Here is a 10,392-nt window from a genome sequence, read left to right as displayed (position 1 = left end):
TTGAGGTGGTGAAATGTGAATCCCCCAGCGTCAGGGAGACTGACACAACTTTGAAGTCTATCCCCCAGAGAAACTGCCATCAAAGAGTCAAAAAAAAAAAAGAGCAGTTGGGGAATATATCTAGGGAAAAAAATACTGGTTACCAAAGATCTCAGGAGGAAGAAAATTTAAAGACATTGAGCATAAATAGATAAACTAACATGGAAGACATGGTTAACAGAAGGGAATATATGTTTAGGTACAGCATGCAGACTAAGGTAGTAAGAAGTAATTTTGGAAGGGTAGATTGGAATTATAATTTGAAGGACTTTGAATGCCAGGTTAGAGAAAGATTTGGAGTAGGGAAACGGCATAATGAAGGTAGGGTTCCATTGGCAGCAGTGTGTAGAAAGGATTGGAGAGAAGAGAGATTCAAAGCAAGGGGATCATTTTAAGATTATTACTGTGTATTTTAAATTTAAAATAAACTTAAATTTTTACAAAAACAAAACAACAACAAAAAGATTCTACTGAGAATAATCTCTTGTAAAAAAATAACCATTACAGGGGCAGCTAAGTGGTTCAGTGGATAGAGCACCAACCCTGGAGTCAGGAGACCTGAGTTCAAATTCAGCTTTAGACACTTGACACTAGCTGTGTGACCCTGGGTAAGTCACTTAACCCCGATGGCCTCATACAAACAAACAAAAAAATAAACATTACAAGTAATGAAACTTCAACCTATTGCATTTATATGAAAACAATAAAAGTGAAGTCTAGCAAGCTGATTCTGTTTTCAAGCCAAATTCAGATACTTTGCCCCCTTCAGGAATTTTGAACACTTTTACTGTGTGCTCAAAGCTAGAAGTGTAAAGCTGGGGAAGAATGATACCCCAGCAAGTGCTCAGACAGGTACCATTTCCAGAAAGAATCACTAGAAAATTGTTATCTTCATTGACAGCCTCTGGCTGACTAGTCCACATAGCTATAAATTCAAAGATTACTGTGGCTAAAGTTTTAGAAGTTGTCCATAACATCGTATGTGTTCTTTATGTTATTTGTAAAGCACTTAAGAAACCAGAGAAGGGACAGAGACTTCTTGAAGGTTAAATAAAAATGTCATCAATGATAGAAACCCAACCAAAACAGTATTAAGAAGACTAACTTAGCAAATGTATAAACTTAATTCAAGTGTCATAGACAGATGTGCCTAGAGCCTGTAAATAAAATAAATGTGATTTATAGCTGAAATACAGGTTTTGGAAGAAAACATTCTGATAGGTCTTAAAGTAAGACACATTATTAGCTTTTAGCTTCAACATAAACTCTGAAGTTTTGCTATAAAATAACACAGAGCTTTATAAACCATGGATCCATTAGTAAATTAGAAGCATTTCAAGAAGAGATACTTGGGTTCAAATACCCACCTCAGACATTCATATAGCTGTGTAACTATGAGCAACTAATTCATTTAGCTTCTCTGACCTTCAGTGTCCTCATCTGTGAAGTGGGAATAATAATAATAATAGCACTTAGCTCACAGGGTTGTTTTGAGGAGCAAATGAGATAATGTGCATGAAGTACTAGGTAAACATTAGCTTTTATTATCTGAGAATCATAGAACATTAGGAATATTAGAGCTAGAAGAGACAATAGAAATCCTTTAGTTTACCACCCCCCTCATCTTGCAGATGAGGAAACTGAAGCCCAGAGAGGTTAAGTGATTTTCTCAAGGATACACAATGATCAAGTGACTGTCAGAACTCAAACCCTTGTCTCTTGATTCTCAAATGTTCTTTCCATTTCACTAAGTTGCCTTTCTTGGATCAGACTACTTTCGTGCTTATAATACCATAAAGACATTATTATAGAAGAATATCATCCATTAACAATCCCAGGAGCATTGATTAAGCACCTACTATATACAAGGCATGGCATTGGGTTCTGGGAATACAAAGACAAAGCAAAAAATCAGCACCTGGCCTCAAAAAGATTACATTCTGCTAGGTATGAGCCCTGAGGGCAGTTTTTTTTTTAACAGAGCTTTAGAGTACTTGCAAAAAATGATATTCAGCCATTACTCACACAGCACTGACTCATCGTGAAGGAAAAGCAGACTAAAACTTATTGAAGTCTGGTTTCTGGTTCTATTGTCTTAGTTAAGTGATATACAAAATATAAATAATATTAATGAGGAAAAGAGAAATGTTTTAAATCATTAGTATTTTAAGTTTAAAAAACATAGGCAGAGAATCCATCTAGATTCCCTTTGAAAAAAAAGCAACTTAAGTCAAACACTAAATCAGGTTCCGCATGAAAACAGAAGATAGTTACTTAGCAATTTTGGTTTGTCTTACCATCATTTCCAAGAATATTCTAAGCAATACAGAATTAGTCGATCCCACAAGAACAACCCACCACTACATCCCTAAGTCAGACCTCAATTATACCTGAAAGGGAAATAGGAAAGCTCTTTTAGGAGGCTGAGGGCAACCATTATTTTAATGACTATATTTTTAATAATTACCAAAACATGCAGGATGCTGAGATGTTTGGTTGGTATGTAGAAAACTATAGAATTGGATAAATGGTCACTGAAGAAAATTTGGTTTATGTATTTCAGAATAAAACAGACAATTGATCAATGTAGGTAGCCACAAGGAATAAATCAGTCACAGATTAGTGGGATAATTGGCAAATCTCTCTCTCTTCTCTCTCTCTCTCTCTCTCTCTCACACACACACACACACACACACACACACACACACACGCACACACACGCACACACACACACACACACACACACATCTAACTGCACAGTTTCTATACTAAAAGGGAAACTATCCTACAGAGAATTTTGAGTTATGTTTCAAAATGAGATTTCTATAATAACATTAAGGCAGGACACCATTAGGATCTTATAGAAGCTTGCCATTACTGTTAATATTTGGATTATGAATTCTTGCTATAAATGTAACCTTAAGTGGTTAAAATGAATCTTCTGTAGGAAAATGAATTGTCAAAATAGAATAGGACACCTTGATATGGACTGTCATCAGGTATCATAATAACAATGAAATATCACCCACCACCAGACTCCCATAGCACTGTGCTACATAGACAAGAGTGAAATCAAGAAGCTTATTTTCCATCCACTTTAGTGCCATAGTTTGGTCAGTGCATTTTCATCAGGTTCTATGAACTCTCAGCCAACAAAAAGGTTCCAGCCCAAACTGATTATCTGGGGCAGCAATGGAGGAAGGCAGGTCTCTGCCTCACACCAGCCCCTCCCAGCTCAAGCTCAAAGGGGCCTCCCTAAACCTACTGTCATATTCTGTCATAAAAATGCCCATCTCTGGGCAACCTTCCCCACAACAAGGGATGAGGCTCACACACAAATGATCAGATATGAGACTTGGAGGCCAGATCTGGAGCATATGTTAGTCCTGCTTAGATTTCCTTTTAGATGAATTCTGTATTCAGGATCCTAAGAAATATAGGACCTGACTGTAGACTATGCAAGACACCTCAAGGGGAACACAGGCCCTCCACGAAGGGGTGATTGCTCTCCCTGGAGGTATGACATTAGGATTACTTACTGTGAAGAGATCTTTGGTGAAGGTGTACCAAGAAGGAAAGTAAGTGCTCAAAGGATCACAAGTCAGACAGTTTATTACAGGGCATGTAGACTTGTAGCTCCTTAACACTAAAGTAACCCCGGGCCATCCCAAGAACCAGTGACTTGGGCATTCATGGTGTGAGTACCGTGACTGAGAGACCAGATCTCCTGGGTCTCTGCTCCTATGTCTGATTGTTGTTGCTGGGCATTCACAGGGACTGAGTAGGTGAGGGACCTTAGAGGCAGTCAATCAGAAAGTGTTCTGAACCTGGACCTCCCCCACTGTCCTCAATTAACCACAAAAGCATTGTGATTAGGAAAGTTTGCTAACCTTCATACTTGGATTAGATGAAGTTTGCTAAACAGGTGGTTTGCTAACCCTGCGTTTATAACCCTACCTGCAGCTGACCAAATCAGATATTGGGTACATAGGAACTTCCCAATACATAGGCAGGTCAATGAACGGTCAAACAAGAAATCACTTCTGTCAGTGAGGGTCTAACAATAGGCCATTCCTCACTGTTATCCACAAAAAGCTAAAGAGGCTGAAAAGGATCATGCCTGTATCATAACAGTTGACTCTGAGCAAGCTTCTTGGAACCTTATGGGCCATCCACTTTGCCAGTCTTTCACTCACTACACTGTAACTCTCGTTAGGAAAGGAACCATGTTGTAGAATGGGAAGAGAGCTGAATTTAGAATCAAAGGACTTACAAGCAAATCTTTGGTCTGCTAAATACTATCTCGTGACCTCAGTCAAGTCATATAACAACAGTAGTAAGAGCTAACCCATATAGTGCTTTAAGGTTTGCAAATTTATATATACATATGTGTGTGCATGTATAATCTCACTTGATAGTGTAGTCAGTCCATACTAGTACATGAACCACCCACCCAATGCCAACTTTGGTATCACGAACCATAGTAAAATTCATGAAAACCTTCTGGATAAAGAAAAGACATTGAGGTACTACAAGTTATGGTGTTATGAATTGCCTTGGCCATCCACATATGTTCCTACCCATATGCCTCTCTACCATTATAAATTTAAGTTAATGCCAACTCCCCCACCATGAACATGGATGTGCACATTTGAGGGATGATGAATTGTAACAATTGTTCTTGCTATACCTTTTGAGTAAATGTATTTTTAAAGAGCAAATTTAGTCTAGCAGCTGATTATTAGTGGTAAGCACACTGTTGGGGGCTTATTACCTACAGTGTCACCAGAGAATTAACCTTATAACCCAAGCTAACAATCACCCTTCGCATGACCCAAGTTGCCAGTGGGAATGAGATTTAAGAGAATAACTCCAGAGGGTATATGACACAAAATAGATATAATAGATATATGATTGTACAATAGATACAGTAGGTATAATAGCTATATAATAGGTACAATATATCCTTGAGGAAAAGAAAGTTAACTGCTAAGGAGCACTAATAAAAGTTTTATGTAGGAGGCTGGTTCTTAAGGTGAGTCTTGAAGGAAATTAGACATCTAAGAGAGAGAAGTTACAGTAGCATGTCTAAATGTCTAATATAAAAACCTAGAAAATGAAGTACCATACATGAAGAATTGACCAAACATAGAGTTCGTGGAAAGGTTGTATGTAATAAGGTGAAAAGGAAGGTAAGTTGTATAGAGCTTTGAATGACAAACAGGGGAGTTCATATTTTCTCTTAGGGTTAACATGTAACCATTGGAGTTTGATGTATAGAAGCATGACACGATCACATCTATGCTTAAGGAAAATCACTTTGGCAGTTGTATGGGAGATGGATTGGAGTGGAGAGTAACTAGAATCAACTAGAAACAACAATTTAGTCAATTGCACTAGCCTAGAAACTAGGTGATGAGTGTGATTGCTATGTGGGTGGAGAATAGGAGAGAGAGGTTGGAGAGGTAGGGGAGGAAGAAATGACAAGAGTAATGATCCTACAAAAAAATGTAGCTTTTCCCAAATGAAGGACTAGCGCATCATGCTGAGGGTCTTTCTGAATCCCAAAGTGTTTTAAACTCAGTTCTTATCTCAGCCCTGAAGAGACGCTTCACTTGAAGAGGATACATCACGAAAATGCTATCACCATCTATACCCCAGTCCAACCATAGCACCCAATAAATTTCATATAATTGTACAGCTCCTAGAACCAAAGTCTACCACCCCCACGAGCTACAAAAAATGTGAAGAATTCACTTGAGACAAATAACAAGTTATGCTTACCACACATGGAGATTTCCCATCAGAACTGAATTGTTACATTTGTGTTATCAAGTGCTAATACCATAATTTATATATAAGAGATAATTTTCTATCATATATAGCTATTCTTCAATATCTAGGCACAGCAAATATATGTATATGATGCACAATGTATTTATAAATTCTTTTTTGTGTGCAGTCCTATGTGTAGATTGTTTGCCACCTAGTGGCAGTTGTTTTTAACTCAAAAATCTATTTAAATACATAAGTAATCCTAATTAGAGTTTGGCACGGTTCTTTCTGAACAAGGAAAGAAATGAAAAAGTTACCATCTTAAATGTTTGAATGTTCTGGTAAAGACATTATTTTGCTCTCGCTAACTTGCAAAAAAAATCATGTTTCACAAAGTAGTGTGTTTAGTTTACAGTTAATGATTAAATCAATGACAGATCAAACCTTTATAAGGACATCATTTCTAGTTGCAAGAGAAGTGTAGACAGTTATAAAATATTTTGGCATTTTGATTTTTAGCAAATACCACTGGGACTTCTTTCAACATGGTGTCTTCTGACTTTGGTTACATCATTGCTTGGCAAAATATGCCCTTCCACTAAATTCACTGCATTACACACCACACATTTTAGTTAGAATGACTGAAGATCTAAGACAATTGTCTCTACTACCTGATACCAGGTAGCTAGATGAGGATAGAGTGCCAGGCTTGGAGTCAGGAAAACTCATCTTCCTGAGTTCAAATCTGGGCTCAGACACTTATTAACTGTGTGAACTTGAGCAAGTCACTTATTCCTATTTGCTTGAGTTTCTTCAACTGTAAAATGAGCTAGAGAAGGAAATGACAGACCACTTTAGTATCTTTGCCAAGAAAACCCCAAATGGGGTCACAAAGAGTCGGACAAGACTGAAAACAAGTGAACAACAACAAAACCTTGTGAGGGACTGTCTATGTTGGCAACTACCAGGTGGGCACTGTGGCAAGATTAGGGGTAGAATCTGGGTATTTTGGAAGTCAAGGCAGGGGCTGTGGTAGGCGGAGTCGTGGTGAACTAGGATGGGCTGGGTACAGAGAAGCCCTGGGGCAGTGGGCAGTGCTATGTGAGATAAGCTGGGTGCAAGGAAGTAGCCGGATCTTGTGCTCCTGAGGCAAGGGGCGGTGCCACGTGGGAGTGGGACAGCAGAGGACTGAGTTCCCTTTGCTTAGTCCCCTCCCTATATGCAACATCAACCCCAGACGCCTCCTTCCTGTGACCTTCCTGACTTTCTGGGTCCCTTTGTGTAGCACTGACCCCAGACGCCTCCTTCCTGACTTCCTAGGTCACGTACTCTGTCTATGCACTAATCCCAGATGCCTCCTTCCTGTATCCAGTCCTAACCTCCTACGTCACTCCCTCTTCCTTGGTGTGCTAAACTCAGACAGCCCCTTCCGGTATCTGACCCTACAATCATTGGCTAGTAAGCGGGCTGGGGAGGAGGGGCTAAGTAGGTACTTAGGAACGAGCGTAGTCAGATCACGCTCTCTCTCTTGGCTCCTGCTCTGTTGCTCTGGCCTCCCTGCTTGGCCTTGCTGTGATGGCTTGTTGTGATGGCCTCTGAATAAAGCTCTGGTGTTGGCGCCTCCCAATGGCTCATCTCTGTGTGTTTATCCAGCTGAGAACCGAAGACTCGAGAGTGAGTATGACTCTGGCAGCCTGCTCCTTATAGGAGGAGAAGGTCGGTGCAGCCGTCACAAGGTCGGTGCGGCCGGTACAAAACCTGATACCATTGTGGTATCATTTCTTAATTCATTTATTATCTATTCAAAATTGCCTAACACTCTGAAGGGGTTAAGAATTGAGCAATTGTCGTAAAATCAAGAAATAAACTTGTTTCCTTTTAGGCAACAATGCTTTTTCCTACAAGAGGGTGCTTCCTTTTATAAAGAGTTAATCACTTCACCTGCAGATTTTTACGGCATTGGCTAGGGCTATGCAGAACCAAGTGAAGTGTAGAGTGGATAATTATCTAAGATTGGGACTGCAATAGTAGGAGAGAAGTGAAAATTCACTAATAGGAGCTGATGACTCTTAGGAAAAACATAGGCCATGCATAGAAGGTAGGCTGGGCATCTGCTGGCACATACTAGGGAAAGGGGGCATTTCTACTAGCCCTTGCTCTAAGCATGAGAACTATTAATCATATTCTCTACAATTCTCAAAATTAGGTCTAAGATAAGAGTTTTCCTTATTGATATCTGAAGGGGAAGGGGATGGGTCAGTGGAAATGTGGCATCCTCATACCTATGGTGATAGTGTAGTCAAGGCCCTGAGCTGCCCCATGAGCCACACCTTCAATTAAAGATATACAGAGAGCACCAGGAGGTGGCAAAACAGAGACTAGAAAGAGCCTCTAAACCTCCTTTTTCCAATATACCACTGCTACCCTGGGTCTTTGAGTCAGTGGAATAGGGTGACACTTCTCCAAGCCTTATTCTCTTCTTCTCCATACATTTTTCTTACTTCTCATTTTCACGTCCAAGCTAAATACATTGTCTCTCTGGGGAGTAATATACAGAGATGAATGTGGGGGAAGGCAATTGGAAAGGATTCTAAATATCACTTTCCAATGCCCTGAGTCTACAGGAAAGACAATGGAGAGTGCTGGGACCTTTAGGGTATCAACTGTGCATACTTGGATAGGATAGGGAGAAGGAAAAAACTAAAGAGAAGTTTTAACTTAGAGCAGGATTTATAGAAAGATCTGGGAAACTAGAATGTCCCACTCCATGATTCCAAGTGAGACTGATTTCCACCTTTGGTGAAAGTGGGAGGATGGCTGTGACAGGATGGTCATTCCTTCTCTCTCCTATCTTCAAGAAGTGTATTGGTGATAAATTATATATATTACACATCAGATTTTTGCATTCTAGGGGTATGATGTTATTTGGGGGTTTGGGATAAAAATGGGTATAGTAATAGCATTTACCTCGCAGGGTTGTTGTGAAGATCAAATGGGATATTTGTGAAGTGCTTTGCACATAGTAGGTGGTATATAAATGCTTATTCCCTTCCCCCTCCCTCCTCTGTCTTCAAAGTTATCATTTCTTGCTCCTTTATCAAGCTGCTGCTGGTCATATTCCAGAGCTGTCACCCGCTTTCTTAGAGGAAGTATTATCATTCTTCTTTAATACTATGGGGTAGGGGGGCAGCTGATGGATAGAGCATCTGCCATGGAACCATGAGGACCTGAGTTCAAATATGACCTCAGATGCTCACCGATGTATGACCCTGGACAAATCAGTTAACCCTGATTGACTTTCTCTCAAAAAAAAAATACTGTCTCAGGGCCTTAGAACTCAATCAGTACAATTTTAGTTCATTTTTCTTTTTTAAAGGCCCATAATATACCCAACTGATACATAAAAGAATCAGTCAGGTATCTAGCTATCAAGACCTTTTCAATTCTGCTCCCTTCAAAAACAAAGTCCATCAGGGCATATAAATTCCTTCGACCTCTTTGCTGCCCCAGGTTGCAGATTATGTGACCTCCATGTAGTCTAAAACTTCAAACCTTCTTTCTGAGGCTAGAAATAAGTGCACACACACATACACACACATACACACACACACAACTTTTCATTTTGCCCTTTCATATCCTTGGCAGCTAGGACCATGGCCATGCAAATAGTCTTCAAACGGCAGTAATCCTCAAAAGATATTTAATAATACTACAGGATGAAATGTGGAGCTGGTAAACACTGGCCAACACTCCTACCACCAGAACAAAAAGGCCCTATTCACTTTGCATTGCCATATTCTCACTCATCTTGGATATATACTATCCTTTTAACATTTCTATCAATAATTTGAAGTCATAAAAAGTCATGCTTGTCAAATTTGCAAATGACATGAAGCTTGAAGGCACATGACTTCACTGACTGACAGACATATGACACACAGACTGACAGAGACAACATACAAAGATATATCAGCAGTCTAGAATGATAGAATAAATCTAATGATTCAAGGCAATTTCAATTCAACACAAATTTATTAAGCATATAATCTGTAAGGCATTGTAAAGAACACCAAAAAAGCTCACATTCTACTGAGAGAATATAACATTTACACAAGCAATTAAATGCAAAGTATATACAAAGGGAGAGAATACTAAAAACCATGGAAGATTATGAAAGGCCTCATGTAGGAGATGGCACTTAAACTTCTTTGAAAGAATCTAGGATTATATTAGGTAGAGATAAGGAAGGAATACATTCCAAACATGAGGGACAAGTTGCACAAAGGCTCAGAGGTGAGAAATGGGATGTCATATCACAGGATCAGTTAACAGGCAAATCTGACTAAAACAGACAGTTCATGAAAGAGAATATTATAAAATAAGATTGGAGAGGAAGGTGAGAGCCGGATTGTGGAAGATGTCAATGTCAAACCGAAGAATTTGTGTTTTAGCATAGAGGCAATGAGAAACCACTGAAGATTCTTGACTAGGGGGTGACACCTTCAAATCTTTTTTTTTTTTTAGGAATATAAATTTAGGGTGGATTAGATAGAGGAGAGCCTGGAGGCAGGAAGACCA

Source organism: Vombatus ursinus, unplaced genomic scaffold (genome assembly GCF_900497805.2).
Source record: "Vombatus ursinus unplaced genomic scaffold, bare-nosed wombat genome assembly UNPS02006779.1, whole genome shotgun sequence".
Classification (NCBI taxonomy): domain Eukaryota; kingdom Metazoa; phylum Chordata; class Mammalia; order Diprotodontia; family Vombatidae; genus Vombatus; species Vombatus ursinus.
Note: the sequence above shows the minus strand (reverse complement) of the source record.